This window comes from Melozone crissalis, unplaced genomic scaffold (assembly GCF_028551555.1).
Source record: "Melozone crissalis strain CALT ecotype California unplaced genomic scaffold, PUWL_Pcris_2 ptg000029l_1, whole genome shotgun sequence".
NCBI classification, from domain to species: domain Eukaryota; kingdom Metazoa; phylum Chordata; class Aves; order Passeriformes; family Passerellidae; genus Melozone; species Melozone crissalis.
Genome location: NW_026535807.1, coordinates 2,069,239 through 2,091,224, shown reverse-complemented (window position 1 = coordinate 2,091,224; position 21,986 = coordinate 2,069,239). Strand labels below are relative to the sequence as shown.

The window sequence follows — 21,986 nt, the reverse complement described above, 5'->3', positions numbered from 1 at the left end:
ATTTTCTCTGGATCCTCAGGATTTTATCTGGCTTGGAGAGCCTGTCTCCCTCCACAGGCTCCCCTGGCAGGGAGAGCTGTCACTTTTCCCCAGATCACATCTCATGGGGGATCATGCAGATGTTCCTTGGAATCTGTGGGGCTGATTGAAACTAGAGAGGCTTCATTATAAAATCACACAACCCTGGGATGGTTTGGATGGGAAGAGACCCTAAAGGTTGTCCCATTCCACCTCCCACTGTCCCAGGCTGATGTCCAGCCTGGCCTTCACCATTTCCAGGGATCCAGGGGCACCCAGCTTCTCTGGGCCCCTGTGCCAGGGCCTCAGAACCCTCACAGGGATATTCCATCCCAATATCCCATCCAAACCTACTCCCACTCTTGAAGCCTAAAGTGCAGATTCCTTCCCCAAAAAAACAAAGTTTTCAGTGGAATGTTCACAACAGAGAACACCTGAGAGTGTTTGGGAATCCTGGGTACTTTTGGAAGAGGATTCAGCCCCACAGCTGATTTGAGTTGGTTGAGGCTCCTCCATCCAAAACCCATCGTGGTCTTTAGGAAGATCCTGCCTGAACACAACCAAAATTATTGTTATCAAGTCCTACCTAAGGGATCTGAGGGAATGCTGGAGTTATCAGCACCAAGTGCCACCTTTTGAAGGACTCCAAAAGGGAACAGAGAGGGCATTTTATTCCATGTTTATCAGGTGATGGATGATTAATAGGTCTGAGCACACAATGAATGTGTATCTCCCTTCACATGCTAATCACATGGCATTTATAAATGTCACCACCTTATCGTGGAGACACACTCAGGATTCTGGGGGCTTTCAAACTATTTATTCTTACAATTTTTAATGTGGTCATTATTAAGGTTGTGTCATTGGAAATGTCCCTTTGGCCGTGCTTGAGGAATATGGGGAGATTTTATTTGGATTTCGGAGGTAATTGAATTATTACATTTTAAAGCTACTCTCAAAAACATTCACTGCAGATAATGAAGCTTATCTTGTGTTTCTTTAACTACTAAAATGTAGCAGTGCCTGTCACCTTGGAATTTTAATAACTAAAAAAATAATTTACAATTATTAGACTGAGAAGCTTCAGGGTTCTCCCATTCTGCTTTTTCTTTGCTTTGCAACCTAAGGCCTTAATTTAGAGTTATAAATTACTGCTTTACCATTGGAGAATTGCATAATTTTCATTTAAAAAATTCCAAATTCCACAATTTGGTCATAAAAAATGTGCATTATTATCAACTGTTATTAGGAAGTTTGAGCCTTAAGGAAATTCTATAAAAGTTCAGGGAGAGTTTGGGTACAGAAAGTCCAATGAAAAACATGGAAAGATTCTGGACTCAGTCTCTACTAAAGCTGAGCTTTTTAAACTATGAAAGATTCTCCCAGCTCTGATGTTTAGGTCCTTTGCTGTGCTCCTTGTTTCAGACAGAGCTGCTGTTGTCTTCCAGAGCCTTTATAGACCAGAAGAATTTGGAATTAAACCAAAGAAATTCAGATTCCTTTAGGAATCTGTGCCTTGAAAGCTGTTTTTTGTGCTTGGACAGCGAAGTTGTTGAAGCTACTCCTGAAGGCATGAAGTTTGTAGGTTTAGATTTTGGTTCTCAACTATTTGTCAGCGCTAAATATCCATATTTTCAAAATGTCCCGTTGAAATTGGCAATAGCTGAAATATGTGGCCAAAGATTGAGGAGCAACCATGGAATGTGGGTCTGTGAAAGAGTCACTGAGTTATGCTGGCACAACACAGAGGGTTTGCTTCTGTTTCTTCCCTGCTCCCAAGCAGGACATCATCCTCCAGGGCCATTTATCCACCACCTTTCCACTCCAACCTTGTGGAAAGGATTTATTCCCCTACAAATCCCCACCTGTGGTGCCACAGAGCTGTGGACTCAGGAATATTTACAGATCCCACCCACAAATAATTCTCACCAGTTGCTGATTACACTTTTCTTACTGCATCACATTAAAAATTATCAATTTGATGCATTGTCCTATAATGAAACTCATGCAATGCAAGGTTGGGGATGATAAAGAAGGGCAGATTTATCCAAAATTCCTTGTGAGCTGCATTGCTCCCTGAGATACAAGCAGGACTTGGACAAAACCTCAGAGGACTCTACAAATAGCCATCACCATGTAAAGGGAGCTTTGGTATTTTAATTAAAGGTCAGACAAAACCCCAGGGTAAAGCTTGGGGATGTTTTGCAGCAGTCATTTAAAGCAGAATCGCTTACCAAACTCTCACTGTATCAGTAAAAACGTGCCCAAACCTTTCCTGAGATTTACACAAACTGCAGCCTAAACACAGGAGCCTCTGCCAAGTTCAGGCTGTGAGTTCAGCACCCATAAATCACAGCCTGTGCCTGCTCCACCTCTGCTCCTGGTTGTAGCAGCTCTGCAGGGCTGTGCAGGGCTGTGTTTACTCCTCTGTGCAGGCACACACGGGGATCAGCCTTTTGGGGCTCCCTAAAAACAGAGGCCAGACAGAATTAAGGGAATAAAAAGCTGTTATATTTCTTGAAGGGCCTTCAGGTACATCTAGGGCAGGGTTTTCACACTTTTATAAGTTTGGTCCATTTGCATATTAGGGTTAATCTGCCAATTCCATCTTCAGGTAATGAAGTCATTGACCCCAAGTTTGCTGCCCCCAACTCACTTTTGTTCCCATCTCTGGGCCTGAGGCAGTGAGGTGTCCTTGATTGCCAGGCCTGGAGAGGAACTGTTGTGTCTGCCCCAAATGGGAAAGCAGCAGCTCACACTGTACTAGAGTTTTACACTAAAGAATTGCGAGATTACAAATAGATGAAAAAATATAAAAAGCAGAACCCTAAGGCGTGAGGGATGACCTGGACAATGGCACCGAGCTGCCCCTGTCCCTGCAGGCCTCAGGGGTGGCAGCAGTGCCGGGCAAGGCCGCGGTTCCAAGGAGGTGCAGGGGAAGCTCTGCAGGACATACTGGGGGCTCATCTTCCAATTACAGCTCCAGCTAATGAAGTCATTCACCCCAGATTTTCTGCCCCCAACTCACTTTTGTTCCCATCTCTGGGCCCTGAGGCAGAGAGGTGTCCTTGATTGCCAGGCCTGGAGAGGAATTGTTGTGTCTGCCCCAAATGGGGAAGCAGCAGCTCACACTGAGTGTGGAGTTTGGAGTTACACACTGAAGAACTGCAGGGTTACAGATAGATGGAAAATATCAAAGCTAAAATCCTGAGGCATCATGGGGACCCTCCTTGATGGTGTCCCAGGGTAGGACTTGGGGCCAGCTCTGCCTCCTGTGTGGCTCTGTGCGCACACACACACACACACACACACACACACACACACACATATACACACACACACACGTGGGCAGTTCAGAGGGGTTTATTCGTGGTTTATTTGTGGTTTGTTTGTGCTCATTAACAGCAGCGTGCTCCATGTCCTGGTGCTGCTCTGGCGGGGATCTCCCGCTGTCACTCAAAGCGCAGGAGTTTCTCAAGGTCGAGCTGTAAGGCTTGATTCAAAGTGTCAGCTCTGCTGCTACAACCCAGCTCGAAACCCCGCCAGGCGCTTTTCCTTGCCACGTTTATGAAGTATTTGAGACTATTTGTGCAAGAGAATATGTCTGAATTTTCAACGGGAGGCGTTGATTGCTGACTCTTCCACCTTTGGCCTTATTTGTGGATTTGTTTGGGGATAAAAAAAATCAAAAAGGCAGTGACCTGGTTTGCTTGTTCATTCAAGGGTGAGGTAAAGGTGTGCAGGGAAGGTGGCACGACCAAAAGGCTTTCCAGGGAAGCCATCTGTCTGCTCCCCCCAGCTCCCTGCCTTCACCTTTCAGCTCTCATTTGCTGCGGTTGCCACCCAGGCGAGGGTGGGAGATGTTTCTCCGAGGATGCTGCACGCTCAGCTGGGTTATGATGATGATGATGATGATGATGATGATGCATTCAATGCATGCTCCCTCTGAAAAATTCAGCAGCGTTTGCAGCGCTGATTTCCCTCCAGAGTCATTACACCCCTCACAGATTGGCAGAGCCCTGCCACGGTGCCAGGATTTATGAGGTGACCTTGGGGACACAGGCGCTCCCAAATTGAAAACACTTGGTGTTCAACTTGATTTGGCATTGCTGAGCAGGCTCCCCTCCTGTATAAATCAGGGCGAGATTACACAAATAATACACAACATTTATACAACATTTCAAAGCACAGGGGGATTCTTGCATGCATGGCTGGAGTGCAGCACTCCTGCCTCCTCTAGACTCTGATTCACTCTTGGGCTCAGCCATAAACTCTCAGTAGGACCCAGCAAAGCAGCACCAGCCCCTGCTGCTCTCTCCATGAGCAGAAAGCTCTCTGTAGGGCCATGCTCCATCAGCAAGGTTGGACCCGATGATCTTGGAGGTCATTTCCACCATGATTCCATGATAAAGGAGCTGAGCATCCCCAGGACACTAGATGTACCTAAGGACAGCTCAGGACTGGGCCAACCACAGCCTGGAGATGCTCCAGGGTGCTGTGACCACTCCATGAAGAGCTCACAACACCCTGGACCTGCAGAGCTGACCCCTGTGTGGGGCTCAGCCACACTCCTGAGCTGCCCAAAGAGGCTCTGGTAGGTGGGGATGAAGCACCTGAGAGCAGACATGTCGAGGAGGAACCTGTGAGCAGCAGCAAACGCCAGCCCAGCCAGCACCACTGTTAATTGTCATTCCAGTTCTATCGACGTGCAGTTTATTAAACCATAAAGCAAGGCAGCAAGCACAGAGAGCAACTCCAGAGATAATTAAACATAATAAGGGTTTCACTTAATCCCTCAAAACCCAGGGGAGGCACAGTTAAGGCTGAATACCCTCTTTGCACTGCAAGGCTTTTTTTTTTTTTTTTTGCACAAGTACTGAAGAGCACTTCCCAGGACAGGATTTTGGGACAGAGGGACAGGTAGGTCCCACATTCACTTCTGAACACTTTTATTTTCCTTTTCTTTGTGTCTTTGCAGTATGCTGCTTATTAATCCTGAACTCCTGACTTTCAAAGCAGTTTGTGGCTCATCACGGGCATTGCAGCAGCAAGCAGAGACCCTGATGAGGGATCCTGGGGAGCTTTGGGAGCATCCCTGGGCACAGGGACGGCCAGCAAGAGCTTGGGAGCAGCCGGGCTGGCACCAGGTGCGCTGTGCTCTCGGGCTCCTCATCTCCCTGCACGACACACGCAGCTCTTGGGCGAGGAGGAGGAACGGGAAGGGGATGAAAGGAGACGGTGGATGCAAAGGGCTGAGCGAGAGGCTGGCGGGTGAGGAGAGGCTCGCTTTAAAGAGCGAGATAATTACGGCAAATCTGGGATTAAAACCGGAGGGCAACGAGCCGAGGGGGAAATAAAAAATAAAATAGAATAAATAAATAAAAAAAAAAAGAAAGAAAGAAAAAAGCCGCGAGCGGCAATTTGGGCTTCTGTGCTCTCCCCTAGTGGGACCGGGGCTGATCGGGGATGGGGAAAAGCGGGGAGCGGGACGGGAACGGGCTCGGGGCTGGTCGGGGATGGGGAAAAGCGGGGAGCGGGACGGGAACGGGCTCGGGGCTGGTCGGGGATGGGGAAAGCGGGGAGCGGGACGGGAGCGGGCTGGGAGCCGCGGACAGAGCCGCACCTGGGCTGCAGCACAGCCGGCCGGGGCAGGGCAGGGGATGCGGGGCCGGCTCCGGGCGGGCTCCGGGCGGGCAGCGGCGGGGCTGGAAGGGTTAAGGCGGCCCCGCCCGCCCCCCGCGCACGGCGGTTCGGGGGTGGGTGGGCTCAGCGCGGAGCCCGCCCGGCCCCGCCGCTGCCGCTCAATGCTGCGGCCGCGGCACCGCGCGGGAGCGCCCGCACCGCGGAGCCGCGCCGGGCATGAGCCCCCCGCCCCGGGCAGGTAAGCGCGGCTCGGCACGGCACGGATCGGTACGGCGAGGAGAGGAGGGAGGGAGGCGGATTTAAAACGGGATTTAAGGAAAAAAATAAATAGAGGGTAAATAAGGGATTTTCAAGCAAGGCTGCGGCGCGGGGGAAGAGAGCGCGGGCGCGCTGCGGAGCGGAGGCGCGGCCGGAGGGGCGAGGGGACCGCAGGGACCCCCGGTGCCACCGGAGCGCGGAACTGCCGCGGAGCGGAACTGCGTGCGGAGCATCCCTGAGTGAGAGCGGGGATGATCCCTGAGTGAGAGCAGCAGCATCCCCGGACAGGAGAAGGAGCATCCCCGAGTGAGAGCGGGGATGATCCCTGAATAAGAGCAGAAGCATCCCTGAGTGAGAGCGGGCACATCCCGGGATGCGGACGCGGGGATGGTCCCTCAGTGAGAGCAGCAGCATCCCGGGATGCGGACGCGGGGATGCTCCCCTCAGGCTGCTCCAGGCGCACGCAGAACTTTTTGCCGGCTCCAGCCGCGTTCCCGGCTGGAGTTGAGGCTCCTTTTGCTTTCCCCAGGCTGCTGCTGCTCCCGTGTCGTGAGCAACATACCGCAGCGTGTTGTTTTATTTATCCCAGACAGGAGCGGCTTGCTCTCGAAACTACAAATTGAAGGATGCTGCTTGCATAACAAGTGGCAATAGTTTGTATCTTACATACTAATTACCCGTCACCTTAATTTAGACCAAGCCAAAGGAGGTTTTTTTCCCCCGAGGAGGGCTCGTTCCATAGAGCAGTCTGATGTCTTGGAGCCACGTACTGCTCTCCCCTGGCTGGATTAATGTGGGCAGAGGATTAAGAGCCGGCACGTTGATGAGGCACCCGGAGGTGCGGGGAAGCAGGGCACGTTTGGCTGGAGGCAGAAATCGGGTTTTGTGGCTGATCCTCCGGTTTCCATGGCTCGGTTCAGGACCCGCATCCCAGCGGATAAATCACCGGGGTGGGAGCGGGAACTGGCGGCGCTCCTCTCGTGATGGTCGCGATAGTCCGGAGCTCCTTTCCCGCACCCAGCACCCCGTGCCCGCAGTGGGTGGGTGTCTGGCTGTGCCCGTGCTGCCCGGGGGATGCCGTGACCCATCCCCGTGCTGTGGGAGCCCCTTCCCCGCTCCTCTCCCGCAGCCGCTCCAGCCCAGGTGTGCGGGTGATGCTGCAGCCGGGCTCCACAGCCAGCCCCGAGCCTGGCAGCAGCGTGCTGGGGGCCTGCACTTCTCCCAGCAGCTTTTCCTGCTGCTTTCCTGGCCGGGAAACTGAATTTTTCTTCTTTTCTGGACTTGAGGGAGCTGCATTTTTACCCCGCAGTTTGTAAGTCCCTGCAAACTGCTTAAATGGCTCTTGAATAATCCTTCAAAGTCACCTCCCCTCTTTAATCTAATACCAAAAGGACTTACTTTACATGGCTAATCCCTCTTTTCCGTGCTGTACAGCCTCATTTAGAGGTGTGCACACTGCTAATTTCCCCTTGGCAGCCTGCTGGAGACAATGGCTTCCACTGGCGAGCAGCAACCTCTCCCTCCCGTGCTGAACTCCGGGCACAGCTGAACCCTCTGACAAGAATTTAGGGGATTTCAGGATTCGTCCCTTTGCACCCCAAACTCTGGCTGTGTTTCTAAACACCTTTGGGAGGCTCTGAGGGTCTCCTGCCCCAAAACCCCGCCGCTGTTGGGTGGTGGGAGGGCAGGGAAGCAGGGTGTGCCTGCAGGTAGCTGGAGTTCAATGATCCTGGCAAAACTCTGCCATTGGAAGGATTTTCCCCATCCTTCTGCAGTGGAGCTGAGCTCTCTCTCAGCCCGTCTGGCGCTCCTGGAATTTTAAGCTGTTCCTGCTCTCCACAGTGACAAAACTGTGTGTTGGGAATGTGAATGACAGCAGAGGAGCAGCTCACCTGTGCAGGCAGCGTCCCTGAACACTGGGGTGCTGCAGCCTGCAGAGCCCGGCTCTGCATGGGGTAACTGGGGTGTGTGGGGCTGCCAGCCCTCACCTGGGCTCACCTGGGATGCTGAGGGTGAGGTGTCCTCTGCCCTGGCCACAAGGACACCTCTGCCCATGGAGTGGGGGTCCCCGAGACTCAGCCATCCTCCTCCAGGGGGTCTTGAGTTGATTTTCCGGTTAATCCCTGCAGTGTTTGATTCCTGGTGCTGATTGCCAGCCCGTGGCTGGGGAGCTTTTATTCCAGAGGGAAGGACAGCAGCAATGACAGCTGCTGGGAGCCCACCTTGGTGCCCAAACTTGGACATGCAGGAAAGCCTTTCTTGTTGCTATCCAGGTCTGTCTTTACTGCAATTAACATTTCCTTGGTTTCAAATTCACCTGTGTATTACCCCATTAGGGACAGATGGAAATCAGGGGTGAGCTCACATAAAATTTCTCCCAGAGATGCAGAACTTCGGAGTGATTTTGTAAATATTCAGGTGCCACGTGATTTACTTACCTTGGCTTTGTATGGCAGTTCTGTGGAGTTAACTTGATTTAAAAACAGAATATTTGAAACTGGGGGGTAAAGACGAGGCAGAGTGAGGGAAGGATAATACCCACGAGACAGACACATCAGTGCCTTTTTATTTGCTCTTGTGGTCTTGCTTAATTGTGCTTGGTGAGCATTCTGGAGGGGCTGGATCCCATCAGGGCAGGGTGGACGGAGCCCTGGCGCCGAGGGATGCAGACGGAGCAGAAGCTGCTGCTGCTGCTGCTTAAAATCCTCTGCTGCCTTTGAAAGTTCATAAATCATCACAGGTCTATTTTTAGCCCTGTTAGAATAGAGCAAGTCTGGGGTTTCTTCCCACACCTGCCCTGTGTGGCCTGGGATGACCTGGAGCAGTGTGTGCATTTCTGTCTCTCTGCTTTGATGTGGGGCTGCCCTGTGCTCAGCCCCGCTGTCACAAAGGGGATCCAGCTCTCTTTGAAGAGCCTTTGGTGCAACAGTTGGGAATTTTCCTTCCCACTGGGAGCCTGTGCTGCTGGCTGGGTGAGTGATGTGCAGCCCCTGGCAGGGAGGTGATCACAAACACAGCCAAGTGTTGGTGATCACCTCCCAAATCACCCCAAATCCACAATGTCAGCTGGGGCTGAGCCCTGCTCACATCCTCAGCGCCGTGGTTTCTCCAGTGCAGACATGGGTATCATGACAGCAGTGATTCATTCTTTTTTATTATTAGCAAAGCAAATCCATAATGATGACACCCTGCTGATTTACTGTTTCACGCCAGTGCACAGCTCTTGCCTGCCTCCCCCTCCTCCCAGCAGCCACCAAATCTGGGGGTATTCAAAGGAAATGTGTCAAATCTGTGTCAAATCTGTGTCAAATCTGCTTCTCATCCTCTCACACACGAGCTTCTCACTCCCTGTGAACCAAGGGAGCAGTGTTTGCTGCTAAACAGGGTTCTGAAGGTGGGGATGTTGGGAAATAACTCCCTGCTTTGCTGTTCCCTGGGTGCAGTCATTTTATCTCAATCTGCAGGGTAAGAATCTATCCCAACACAACACTGAGAAAAAGAATGAGTTGTTGGGGTGTTTTTAATTGCTGGTTAAGTCAGTGAGGGTCAAGGCTCAGAACCATCAGGGTCAGAGCGTTTTTAAACAATCTGGTGGCTGGCAGGTGCAGAGTTCAGCTTCAGGAAGGTGCAGCAGAAGGGGGAAGTTTTGCCTCTGTGACATAAATTGGGATTTTTGCTTGGGGTCGTAATCACAGCACAGATGTATCAGCATGTGGCCTCCAGTGAGGTAAGTGATGCACTCACTGCACTTCAGAAGGACTCAAAAAAATCATCTGCCGTCATACTTTCAAAATATAACTGTTAAATTTTCAAAATATGGCAGGGATTTATTTTAAAAATTGTGTTTAAGGTTTCAAAAACGAGGTCCTGCCACGTTTGTTTTTTCTATTAGTTCTTGAAGCTCCCAGTGGTTCAGCTGCTGATGCTGCATTCCTTGGGGACTTGCTGGAGATGTCTCAGATCTGGCCAGACACCCTCACTCATGTTTGATCTATCCAGTACCCAGTCCTGCTGAGATAAGTTATAATAAAGATAAAAGCAAAGGCCCAGGATGGTTCCTCCCCACCTTTTCTCCTCTTTGGGTTTTGGATTCAACCCTCCCATGCGTTATTTCCCCAATTTCTATTGAGAGCAGGATGTTTTTGAAAGACCCACCAGTAAATCTTGGTTTTCTCCACATTTCCAGGAGAAGTGAGCTGAGCAGCCCCTGGCTCCAGACTGATTTGCTTTGCCAGGAGTTCTGACAGTGCTGTATCTTTGCTGGCCTCGGGCGAAATCTGTGTTTATAATTTATTGAGATAAATGTTTAGCCGAGGAAGAGATGTGGTGTTTAAGGGCAATTTGCATAAGGCTCAGCAGGTCACTGCATTTGATTAGAGCTGGGGAAGGGAACAGAGGACAGTCTGGGTGATTGTAGTGGACAAACCTCTCCTGTGAGGGTGATTTAGTGCCAGTGGTGCACAGCAGTGACCTACCTGTGAGATTTGAACCATTAAACTCCTTTTATTCAGATCACAGGGCGTTATTTGGGAACACTTCCACACAACAAAACGCATTTGCATCTCTGTGCTGCCTGTGATGGGAGTGTGGAGACCCAAAAAACCATCAGGAGAGCCCCAGGGCTGCTGGGGCTGCTCAGGGCACAGCTTTCCCTATTAACAGCTCCTGTTAATGATCCCCATCGCTCATTTTTGCTCATTTTTACACCTTTCTATAGCTGGAGCAGAGAGATCTTTGTCCAGTTTGATCCATGGCCGTGGTTTGGGTGATCTCTGCAGAGCACAGGGGGTTCTGCACCTCACACAAACAGCACTGAGGAGCTTTCATCAAATAAGATGTTTTACCTTGCTCAGTGGTCAAAACTCCCTCCTCTTGTCATGAATGGATGGATGAATCTTTCTGGGCTTCTTCTCCCAGTCTTTAAAAAAAAATAAATAAAATAAATCCCCCTCTGAACAGCACTCATCTCCCAGCTTTTTAAAAGAGTTACTTAGCATAAGAGCAGAACATTTGCCTGAGAGGGTTTCAGTCCAAGAACGACTTTTCATATTTAATTGATCTGTATTGTTCAATTAGGGAGATGTATCATGCCCTCTGTTGTGCATGTATAGCTGGAAGCAGAAATGAATGAAATATGAAGCAGAGCACAGGAGAGATTCCAGGCTGAATTTCTGTGCTGTGGGTGATGCACAGAGCAGGATTTCCACCCAGGCCTGGATCTGTGTGAGTAAACAGGGATTGTGTAAATTCATCAGTTACCTCTGCCTTACAAATGAGCCTGGATTGTAACATCTGTTCTTATTCTGCTCAGAACTCAGTAACCTCTTTGTTCTAAATCCTATTTATAAACATCCCCAGCTCCCGAATCAGCTGCCAGGATTATCCCAGAGTGCTGTGCTCGTCTGGGAGCAGCTGGATTGCTCCTCTGAGCCCTGCTGCATCCCAAGCTCAGGTGTGTGCTGAGCATCCCGGCAGCGCCAGGCTGGCACAGGAGCGACACGGGTCCCACAGGGTGGCAGCACTCAGCCCTCGGAGCTGGAACCACGGAGCACCCGGGCACTGGGAGCTGCTTCATGGGCTGGGGTGAGGCAGGACATAGAGAACACCCTGCTCCATCCCCTGAGGTAAGGCAGGGCATAGGGAACACCCTGCTCCATGGGCTGGGGTAAGGCAGGGCATACAGAACACCCTGCTCCATCCCCTGAGGTAAGGCAGGGCATAGGGAACACCCTGCTCCATGGGCTGGGGTAAGGCAGGGCATACAGAACACCCTGCTCCATCCCCTGAGGTAAGGCAGGGCATAGGGAACACCCTGCTCCATCCCTGGGGTGAGGCAGGGCATAGGGAACACCCTGCTCCATCCCTGGGGTAAGGCAGGGCATAGGGAACACCCTGCTCCATGGGCTGGGGTGAGGCAGGACATACAGAACACCCTGCTCCATCCCTGGGGTGAGGCAGGGCATAGAGAACACCCTGCTCCATCCCCTGAGGTAAGGCAGGGCATAGGGAACACCCTGCTCCATCCCTGGGGTAAGGCAGGGCATACAGAACACCCTGCTCCATCCCCTGAGGTAAGGCAGGGCATAGGGAACACCCTGCTCCATCCCTGGGGTGAGGCAGGACATACAGAACACCCTGCTCCATGGGCTGGGGTAAGGCAGGGCATAGGGAACACCCTGCTCCATGGTCTGGGGTAAGACAGGGCATAGGGAACACACTGCTCCGTCCCTGGGGTAAGGCAGGACATAGGGAATGCCCTGCTCCATGGGCTGGGGTAAGGCAGTGCCCAGGGAGCACCCTGGGCTCCATCCCCTGGGGTAAGGCAGGGCATAGAGAATGCCCTGCTCCATGATCTGGGGTAAGGCAGCACCCAGGGAACACCCTGCTCCATGGGCTGGGGTAAGAGAGGGCATAAGAACACCCTGCTCCATCCCCTGGGGTAAAGCAGGACGTATAGAACACCCTGCTCCATGGGCTGGGGTAAGGCATGACATAAAGAACACCCTGCTCCATCCCTGGGCTAAGGCAGTGCCTAGGGAACACTCTGCTCCATGGGCTGGGATAAGACTTTAGCTGGGATGGGAATTTAACCCCTCTAACCTCAATCACCACGCTATAATTTTCTCAGCATCCCTAAATCTGAGGAGTTGGCACAAAAAGGCATGAAGTTTCTCTTTGTACTATCCTGCCATTGCCAGGGCTCTGTGCTCAGTGTCCCCCTTGCTCTCCCTGCTGCTGTTTGCCCCCTTTCCCTGCCCAGCAGCTCCTCCCAGCTTTGCCTGCCAGGTGCAGGGTTTGGCTGGCTCAGCACCACCCTCTGCCTGCTCCTCCCCAGCTCCTCTGGTTTCCTCACCAAATGATCAGGAGACCCAGAGGATTCCTGTGCTGCACCCAGCACATTCCAGGTCACTGGCAGGAGGTGCTGAGGAATGACTTTAACCCTTGCAGGGCTGGGTGTCCGTGAGCAGTGTGTGCACAGCCTGTCCAGGGAAGCTGCTCTGGCAGTTCCTGGCACAGGGGATCACAGCTCTGTGCCACTCTCCTGCTTGGGGACACACAAAGCTTCCTAGGGATGTGCATGTGTCTTACAGGGAGAGCTTGGTGTTGGTCCAGTTCTTAAATCCACTGAGTTTCCATGGGATCAGGCAGGGGCTGTGGGCAGGGAGGATGGAAGGAACTTCTATGAGCATCCTCTTCTTTCTGCCCTGGGTTCCTCAGCACAGAAAAGCCAGGGAGCAAATCCAGAGGAGCTCATGGAGCTGTTTCAGGGAGAGCTCAGAGCTGGAGAGGGACTGGGGTCAAGGGATGGAGGGACAGGATACAGGGAATGGCTCCCACTGCCAGAGGGCAGGGATGGATGGGATATTGAGAATAAATTCATTCCTGTGAGGGTGGGGAGGGGCTGGAATTCCCAGAGAAGCTGTGGCTGCCCCTGGAAATGTCCCAGGCCAGGTTTGGAGCAAGCTGGGACAGTGGAAGGTGTCCCTGCCAGGGCAGGGGGTGGGATGGGATGAGATTTAATGCCCCTTTCAACCCAAACACTTCCATAATGATCTCTGCTGCCACAACAACATTTCCATGTCGTTCCCAACCCTTCCCATGGAAAATGAAATTCTCAGATCCCACATTTATCCCCCATGGGAAAAGCAGCACCAGCAGTGAGGCTGGGAGAGCGCCAGGAATGTGCTGGGTGTGCCAGAGAATTCCAGCACCGGTGAATTCAGTGTTTAATGGGTCTTTTCTAATTGCAGATTTAGGGAAGAAACACTGGTCAAACACATCTGAGCAGGGAGAGTGCAGAGCATGGCTTGACTCAATATTTTCTCTAGTCAAGTGGAAAAAAGGAAGCCTCATATGAAAAAGCTGGAAAGGTCAAACTAATTTGTACATGTGTGATAATGGGTAATACCTCTATTGTTTATGGAGCCTGCAGAATCCTTCCTGTGCTGAGCACTGTCATCTATCTGATGGTGATTGGGAGAAATTAAAAATGAAGTAGCAATTGTTCCGCCCTCTGCGTGCCTTAATCTGCTTTGGGCGAGGATTCCTTTGAACAGCTCTGTGCTCTTTATAAATGAGTTGAGGTGGAATTTGCTCACTTCTCTTGACTGCTGTGGCTGAAGGAAGGAGATGGTTTTAAACAAAAAAAAAAAAAAAGAAGAAAAAAAAAGAAGGAAAAAAGAAAAGATTAATACTGAGGTTGAGAAGAGCCAGACTGAAACCCAGCCTGTGTCTTGCTGCTTAAGCATTCTGCCTGTGCTCCCCTGGTTCTTTATTTTGCTGCAGTCTTTGCTGTTTATTTACTAGGGTAAGTGGGAGTTTTACATGCAAGTCCAGCTCCTGCTATTAACACTGGGATCGGTGAGCTCCTAATGCCCCACAGCGCTGCCTCACTGATCCAGGTGGATTTGCAGCTCCTTTTAGCAGCCACTGGAAGTGGTGTGAGCTTTCCTGGCATTCTGGTTCCTTTCCAGGGATGATTTCCATGGCATAATTTCCCAGGGAACAATGGGGAGCTGTGTGGGGAGTCCCTCGTGCTCAGCACCAAGTGGGAGCTCCGGAGGAATTCATTTGCCAGGCTCATTGCTGAGACATTTAATATCTGGAATGATTTAGGAGATCAAATTCTGGAGTTCTGGGCTGGCTGTAGCTGCATCTGTCATTGTTGCAGAACCTTGACAGTGAACAAAAGGTGCTGCAGGGAACCATAACTCACCCAGCAAATTAATGGGTTCCCAGCCTTGCTTGCTCAGCTGAATGGAGCCTGTGTGGTCTCCCCGGCCAAGGGCTTTCCACAGAAATTGTGTGGGTTTGGAGTGGGCATTCCCAGAGGGATGGAGAGAGCCCAGCTGGCTGGGACTGCTGCTTTCCATTCCTGCTGGAAGTGGGGATAAAAACCCTGTGGGCTCTCCTGGGAACATCATGCAATTGTTCCAGTTATTTGGATTTTTTTTTAGTGGGGGTCCACAAGAAAAGGGTTTGACTGTTTGATTGAGAAAGTTTCACCAGATTTGATGCTGTCACACTGTGAGGGACACTCACAGGTCACCAACCACCACTGGTCATTTCTGCCACTGGCAAGGAAGGTGCACTGTGAGCAGATGCTTGATCACTTCCCAATTAGCAGGGAGTGCTGGAACATCCCTGCAGGGATTTAAAGGCTGTGTGGATGTGGCATTTGGGGACATGGCACTGGTGGCCTTGGCAGTGCTGGGAAATGGTTGGATTTTGTGGTTTTTGGGGATTTTTCCAACTGGAATTCCATGTCAGGTCATCTCCCTGGCCATGATTCTGCTCTCACCCTTTTTTCCTGATTCTGCCTCTCTTGCTAGAGGATGATCCCAGCTCCTGAGAAGGTCCCAGTCCTCTCTGGGTTTCCAAATTCCTTGGCCTGGTGGTGGGCAGGGCGTAGCTGAGGAATTTGGGATGGGGAGAGATGATGCTCTGACCTCTGGGCAGTGCCAGGGTGACCTTGTTTGCCAGCAGCTCCTGGAACTTGGATTTTGGGAATTACCAAGCCCTTCATTGTGTAATTAGTACATTGGTAATTGGTTTAATCACCCTGCAGGGTTTGGAAGATGAAGGGGTGGGGTTGGAGCTGTGGGAGAGGCACCAAAAGGGCTCAGAAAATGAGCAGAGCTGGGGATCTGCTCAGCACCATCAAACCCTGCAGGGTTTGGCCACATCAACATCTCTGTGAGCTCTGAATTCACACTTCTAGAGGGTTAAAATGGCTCTGCAGCTCTCCAGGCCCAGAGAATTCAGAAAGTTAGAGGTTTCTGGTGTAAATCTGTGGTTTTGTGGCCCAGTTCTCCCAGTCACTCCCAGTTTATCCCAGACTGCTCCCACATCCAGCCTGCCATCAGCACTCACTCTATCTCAGAGCCATTTCATTATTAGGATTTTTATTGTATTTTTGAACCATTACTAAAATATGGAACCACTGCCCCTGGAAAAGTGGATTATCCTTTCCTCGATAACTAATTTTATTTCACTCAGGAAAATTTGATTCAGATTTCTGAAACATTGCCACTAAGCAGCTTTCTAAGCAGAGTTGCAGTGCGTGACCAAATTAAATCCGTGTAGGGAGAAGGGAAATGTTGTTGTTGCAAGTGTCCAAAGGGGTTGGAATGAAAATAATCTTATAGATCAAACTTAAATTGAGTTCAGATATTATGGAGGGAGCTCAGCTCTGTACCTGGAAAATCCCATCTGCCAAAAATGAACTTTGGGGTCACATTTGAAAATGGCATTTCTAGTCCTGCACCATCCAGCTGCTCTCCCTGTGTGGCACAGAGCTTGCAAAGGAGTTTAAGCTGGGTGAATCTGTTCCATAAAAACAAACAAAATAATTTAAAAAGAAGGTGGGGGGATGCTCTTGGAGGATTTATAAAACCCTTCCCAAGCTGCAGCAGCCTGAGGTGGCAGATCCTGTACCTGAGTGAATTTTGAGAAAGTTTGGCCTGAATTTTGTTCAAATCCAGCATCTCCAGGAGAAAATACCTTGGAATATATACCAAGAAAATACCTTGGGAATTCTGCAGTTTGAGGCAGCAGCAGCTGGAGCCAAACTGGAGAATGGTTTGACCCTTCTGACTGAATGGACTTTGAATTCCAGGTGTTTGATCACCCTTGGGCAGCTCTCCTGAGCTGGTTCTGTGCTGTTCTCCTGCAGATGAAGAACTGAGGTGCACAAGATGCTCAGAGATACTGAGATATTGAAGTGCTGGAATTTCTAGAAAGTTCTACCAAATTCTTTGAATTTTAAGGTACTGAGCAATTGGAAGAAATAAGTTTATATCAGAGGAGGAATTTCAGCACTGACTTCTTCTCCCCTGTGGATTGCATCATAACTCTGATGCTTAAAAGATTTAATTATTTTTGCACCTGTGGTTTTGCTTTAGATCAGTCTCTCCCAGCTCATGGGATTCAGGGTCTCACTGAACTCTTTCCTTCAAATAACAAATATCTGGGACTGAAAGTGGTTTTTTTAAAATGCAATCAAATATGATTTAGCTGACTAAAACATTGTGAATAGACCCAAGAATTCGCAGAGAAATACTTGACAATATCTATATGAAGGTAATGTCATCCATTAGCATTGTGTGAAATATAAAATATCACCCAATATTTAAATCCAACTGCAGTGAATCCTCTGTAACTTTACTGACAGAACCTAAATTTAGGAACTAATTAAATTCCATGGAACAGAAGAATGCATTTCTCCCCTTCTTGTAAGGACAAGGATTTGGAGTGTTAGCTATACTTCTATTTTTATATTCTTGAGTAGACTTTTATATAGATATAACTATATACCTGGGGTTTTATTGGAAATTTCTACATCTGGATTTCAGGATCTCTGCTGAGAGGGCCCCAAAGTCCAGCTCAGAGCTGCTGGTGGAGGTGGTGGAGCTCAGGGAGTGGAAGGGAAAATTCCCTGCCCAGCTCTGGATCCATCTGCTCAGAGCATCCAAAACAACTCATTTCACCCCAAAAGTCAACCCAGGCCTTTTCTTTCCCAGCCATCTCCCTGTCCCAGCCTCTGGCTCTGGAAGATTCCAGCTTTAAGGCTGTGGTAAAATTAAGTGTGGAGCCACGATCGGGGCCAAACACTTTAAATAATTGATAGACAGCTTGATTTCTTTAGCCTTGCTCAAGTAAACCGAGTTTCAGATGAACAGGAGCTGAGTAGGTGTTTAGTTGGGGGGAAAAAAGGCCTTTGAATTCCACTGATTTCCCACAGGATTTACTCAGCACTAGAAAAAATAACTTGAGAGGATCTCAGAATGGTTTGTGCTGAAATGGACCTTGAAGATCATCTGATTTTAGGGACAGGGCCATGGCAGGGACACCTCCCACTGTCCCAGGTGCTGCCAGCCCCAATGTCCAGCCTGGCCTTGGGCACTGTTAAGGGTGCAGCTGCTCTGGGAATTCCATCCCAGCCCCTCCTCACCCTCACAGGGAAGGATTCTATCCCAATATCTCAATATCCCAACATCCCAACATCTCAATATCCCAATATCCCATCTCCTGCTGCCCTCTGGCAGTGGGAAACCCTTCCCCCTTGTCCTGCCAATCCAAACCCTTTTTATTCTGTTCAGCCTCTTTGGATTCTTTTGTAGGCAAAAAAAAAAAAGAGGAATCCCTTTTAAATGAAATTCATTATCTGAAAAGGAGAGAGCAGGAAAGTTGTTGCCATTTGTGAGCTGAAGGTGGCCGAGTGTCCCAAGGCTGTTTTGACTTTTGAGCAATTTTCCTAAGTTTTTATAAATAAATAACACAACTGGAATAGCTGCACTTCCCAGAACACCTGCCAGGGTGTGTGAGACAGTGCAAGAGGCAAAGAATCCCAAGTTCCCCACCCAAATATTGTGTGAGTTGAGAAGAAAAGGCAAAGAGAGACCAAAGAGCAGCAGGAGCAGCAGCTAATGAGCATCCATGGTTTGATTGCTTAATGGGGCTGTGGTCTGAGGCTGGGTGGAGGAAGGATGTCCCTGGGACAGGCAGGATGTGCAGGGAAGTGGAATTAGTGCTGCAGGAGGGGCAGGAAATCAGGAAATGTGTCTGAGCTGGAGGCTCCTCATATTCCACTGCTGCAAATGGCTCCATCTATTAGCTGGAAATAGCAGGCAGGGTTAGGCTGGGCTTAGCAGGGAGCAGCCTGAGGAGAGCCAGGGATGTGCTGGGGTTCACAGGAACTTTCTGCCTTCTGGAAACTTCCCGTGGAGCTGTTCCTTTGGCTGTGGGATATCAGTGAAACAGGACACTCCTGAGAAATCACTTATGGGACTGTTTGTTTTCACTAATGACACAAGATACCAAATTCTTCAGAATTCTCAGAGCTCCAGAAGTGGTCAGAGCAGCAAATATGCTTTGATCCCAAATGCCTTTTCCCCCTTCTCTCTATTTTTTATAATCCTTTTGCTCTTTGGGTCATATTACACATTTAAACACTCCCTTATCCTTTTCTGAAGCTGAGCTTCTTTAGAAATCATGGAACTGCCTTTGAGGTGGCTCTGATGGCTTTGGAATCCAAAATCATCCATTACAAATTCCCAGCTTCTCTATGGGAGGAAAAGTGCTGAAAAGGGCTAACCTGAAGCAGCCTGTTCCAGGGTGATGCTGGGCTGGGTCCAGGGCAGCATTTCCAGCTCCCAAACCGATGGCAAATCAGCACAGCCCCTCAGAATCCTCAGAACCCCTCCACGAGTTCCCAAGGCTGCTAACACAAACACAGAAGCACTGAGAGGGTTTTTTCAAGCCCATATTCCTGGCTGGCAATGAGTTGCTGCTGTTGTCACCTCATCCATTATCCTCGCCATGGAGGAGCAGGTGATGCAGCTTCTGCTGCAAGGTCCCCCCTGTGTTCATCTCCTTAGCCACTGTCACTCATCCCCTCATTGCTGAACCTTATCATTCTGTTGGGTTTGATCCATCCATCATCTGTCAGGAACCTGTCACACACCCTGGACACTTCCAGATGCATTTTCTGTGCAGGTCCTGCCAGAGGAGAGGAATATTAAGCAGGGAGGGTTGGGCAAGTCACACGCTTGCTCTGTTTGTGCTGTACTTCATTTTCAGGTTAGCCTGTTTCAGCACTTTCCCCCCCAAAGAGAAGCTGGGAATTTGTAATGGGTGGTTTTGGATCTGTGAGGAGTTTGTGGGTTTATTCCTATGGATTGACAACTCTTGTCTCACACTTTAAAAAAAACACATCAGGGACAGCTCTGTCCCCATTATCCAATAAAAGGAAGGTAAAACTTTTCCCACTTTATTTCCTCAGTTAAACTTGGTGATTGAGCTCAGGGAGAGGTTTCCATGGTGCACAGTTTCCTTTTCCCAAGGAAAACTGTTTCCCTTTGTGTAATTGCTGCTATTGTGTTTAATGGTCACTGCTGTGCAGGTTTAACAGTCGCTCCCCAGCCTTGCAGCTTCTGAATGAATTTGCATCTTTTAAATCAACATCAGCAGGGAAAAATCCAGTATTTGCCCAGGGCTGTTTTTGATTTTTTTTGATTTTTTAATACTGAAATGCAGGTTATGCTGCAGGATCTGCTCTATTCTAGCAGTCAACTGTGTTATTTGATAACTTGGGTATTGATTCCTTACATCACCTGCTCCTTATCCACTGATTATATTTCACTTCTGTTCCTTCTTCTTTTGTAGAAGTACAAAATGAAAACCTGGTAGCAGCTTCTGGCTTTATTCATTTTCCTTTTCCCTGATGGAGCCTCATGGAGTACATTCCTTGTCTGTTTACCAAGCACTTTTTCTCTGCCTTTCTTCTTGAACAGGAAGATTCTGACTTGGAAACACTGAGCTTTTAGTAGGGATTATTTAATAATTTAATAATATATGGGGCCATACTTGTAGCTGAGCTTGGTCCAGAGGATGCTCCATCCCTGGAAGTGCCCAATTCCTTCTTGCATTGTTTCATTTCAGCCCCGTGCTGAAATCCTCCTCCCTTCTTCCATCTGAAGTAATTAATTAGTCCAATTTCCATTTTTAAATTTAACTCCAGCTCGGGAAAAAAAAAAAAAATTGCCAGCCCTGCCAAAGTGCTGACATGTGTTTTATCAGAGATTTCTTAGGAAAGTCTTTAAAAATAATTCCCAGATAAAAGTCAAGTGCAGTGAACGAAATGCTCGAAAAAATCTGAAGTGGCCCTGAATATTTTATTTGTGTGTCAGTGAATAATGGAGAATGTGTTCTGGAGGGAAACAGGATGCAATATTATTATTATTATTGGTAGTAGTAGTAGTAATAGTAGTATTAGTATTATTAGTATTAGTATTAAATAATGTATAGTATATATCTATAATTATATATGATGATGATGATGATGATTATTATTACTACTACTACTACTACTACTACTACTACTACTACTACTAATTTTCCTTAAACCTCTTGGGCTTGGCCTTGCTGCAGTGAGGTCTGGAGGTGAGATTTTGTGGAATGCCATCAAACACCTCAGCTCCTGGTGACCTCACACCTTTGCTGAGCTGGCACCTCGGGGGATGTCACCTCTGGAGAGGGCACAGGTCAGTGGCCATGGGTTTATCCAGCTCCATCACCACTTGCTGTGGCTAAATAAGGAAGAAGTGTGAAAAATCAGGGGGGAAATGACATTCCCAAGCTCTGTGTTTAATCTCCAGGTGGTTCCACCCCGAGTCCTTCCAGGCTGCCCTCGTTAGGGCTGTCCCTAAAAATGATTGTCACCGTGCCCTGACAACACTCACACCATTACCTCGTTAAATATTGCCTGCTTAAAACACATCTCGGGGTGGTGTGACAAATGGCTCTCCTCAGTTTAATGTGCAAGAGGAGCTAAATGAGTTAGGAAATGTTAATGTGGCCATGTTCTTCCCAGATAACCAGCTGCCCTTGGGACAGTATCAATAAGTGGCATTTATGTGATATTATGGATGTGTTAATTATGCTAACGAGTAAGCAAAGGTCAAGGACAAACGCAGCTCCCCCAGAAACACCCATCAAAGAGCTTCTAATATTTGAGTCATTTCCATTATTGAATATTCAGTGTCATTTAAATTATGTGCATCTTTTTCGCTGCTTGTTTTTCAGGCCGCAAACTGAGCAACTCCAAGGGCTGTGCAAATGTTTGGTGCCAAAACTCAGCATAAACTCCAGCAGTAGCTGGGCTGGTTCTCTCCATACCCTGGTGAACTGCCAGGTGGAATTTGGGATTGATTTCCTCCTGGAGATGGAACTTTGTGATGCTTTTTGCTCGAAACTCAAAATGAAGGAAATGAGAACGTGGCCGTGCTGGCTGTTAAACTGCTGAACCTTGAAACTCGATGCAAATCAAAACAAAATGCTCTGGAGACTGAAAATGCCCAACTTTGCCCCAGTTCACTGCTCTGCTCCTCATCAATGTGCCTTGAAAAAGAATGGGCTGCAGAGTTCATTTTACTCCCAGCCATGGGGATAAAGCACTTTTTGGCAGGGAACCTTCTGAAATCCAGCAGGTTTTGTGACGTGAGGCAAGGCAGGGCTTAGCTGATCAATACAGCCATTAATTACAATTAAAGGCTCAGCCATGATTT

At 49.0% G+C, this 21,986-nt stretch overlaps 1 protein-coding gene across 1 annotated transcript in view; it reads left to right on the top strand.

Moving 5' to 3' along the window:
• The first annotated feature begins 5,805 nt into the window (after window positions 1-5,805).
• The window catches only part of LOC128939891 (contactin-4), a 268,549-nt gene continuing 252,368 nt past the window's right edge, over window positions 5,806-21,986 (top strand). Inside the window, exon 1 of the mRNA XM_054281113.1 lies at window positions 5,806-5,899. The gene's annotated coding sequence lies outside the window, so the exon portion shown is untranslated. The remainder of the gene's footprint in view (window positions 5,900-21,986) is intronic.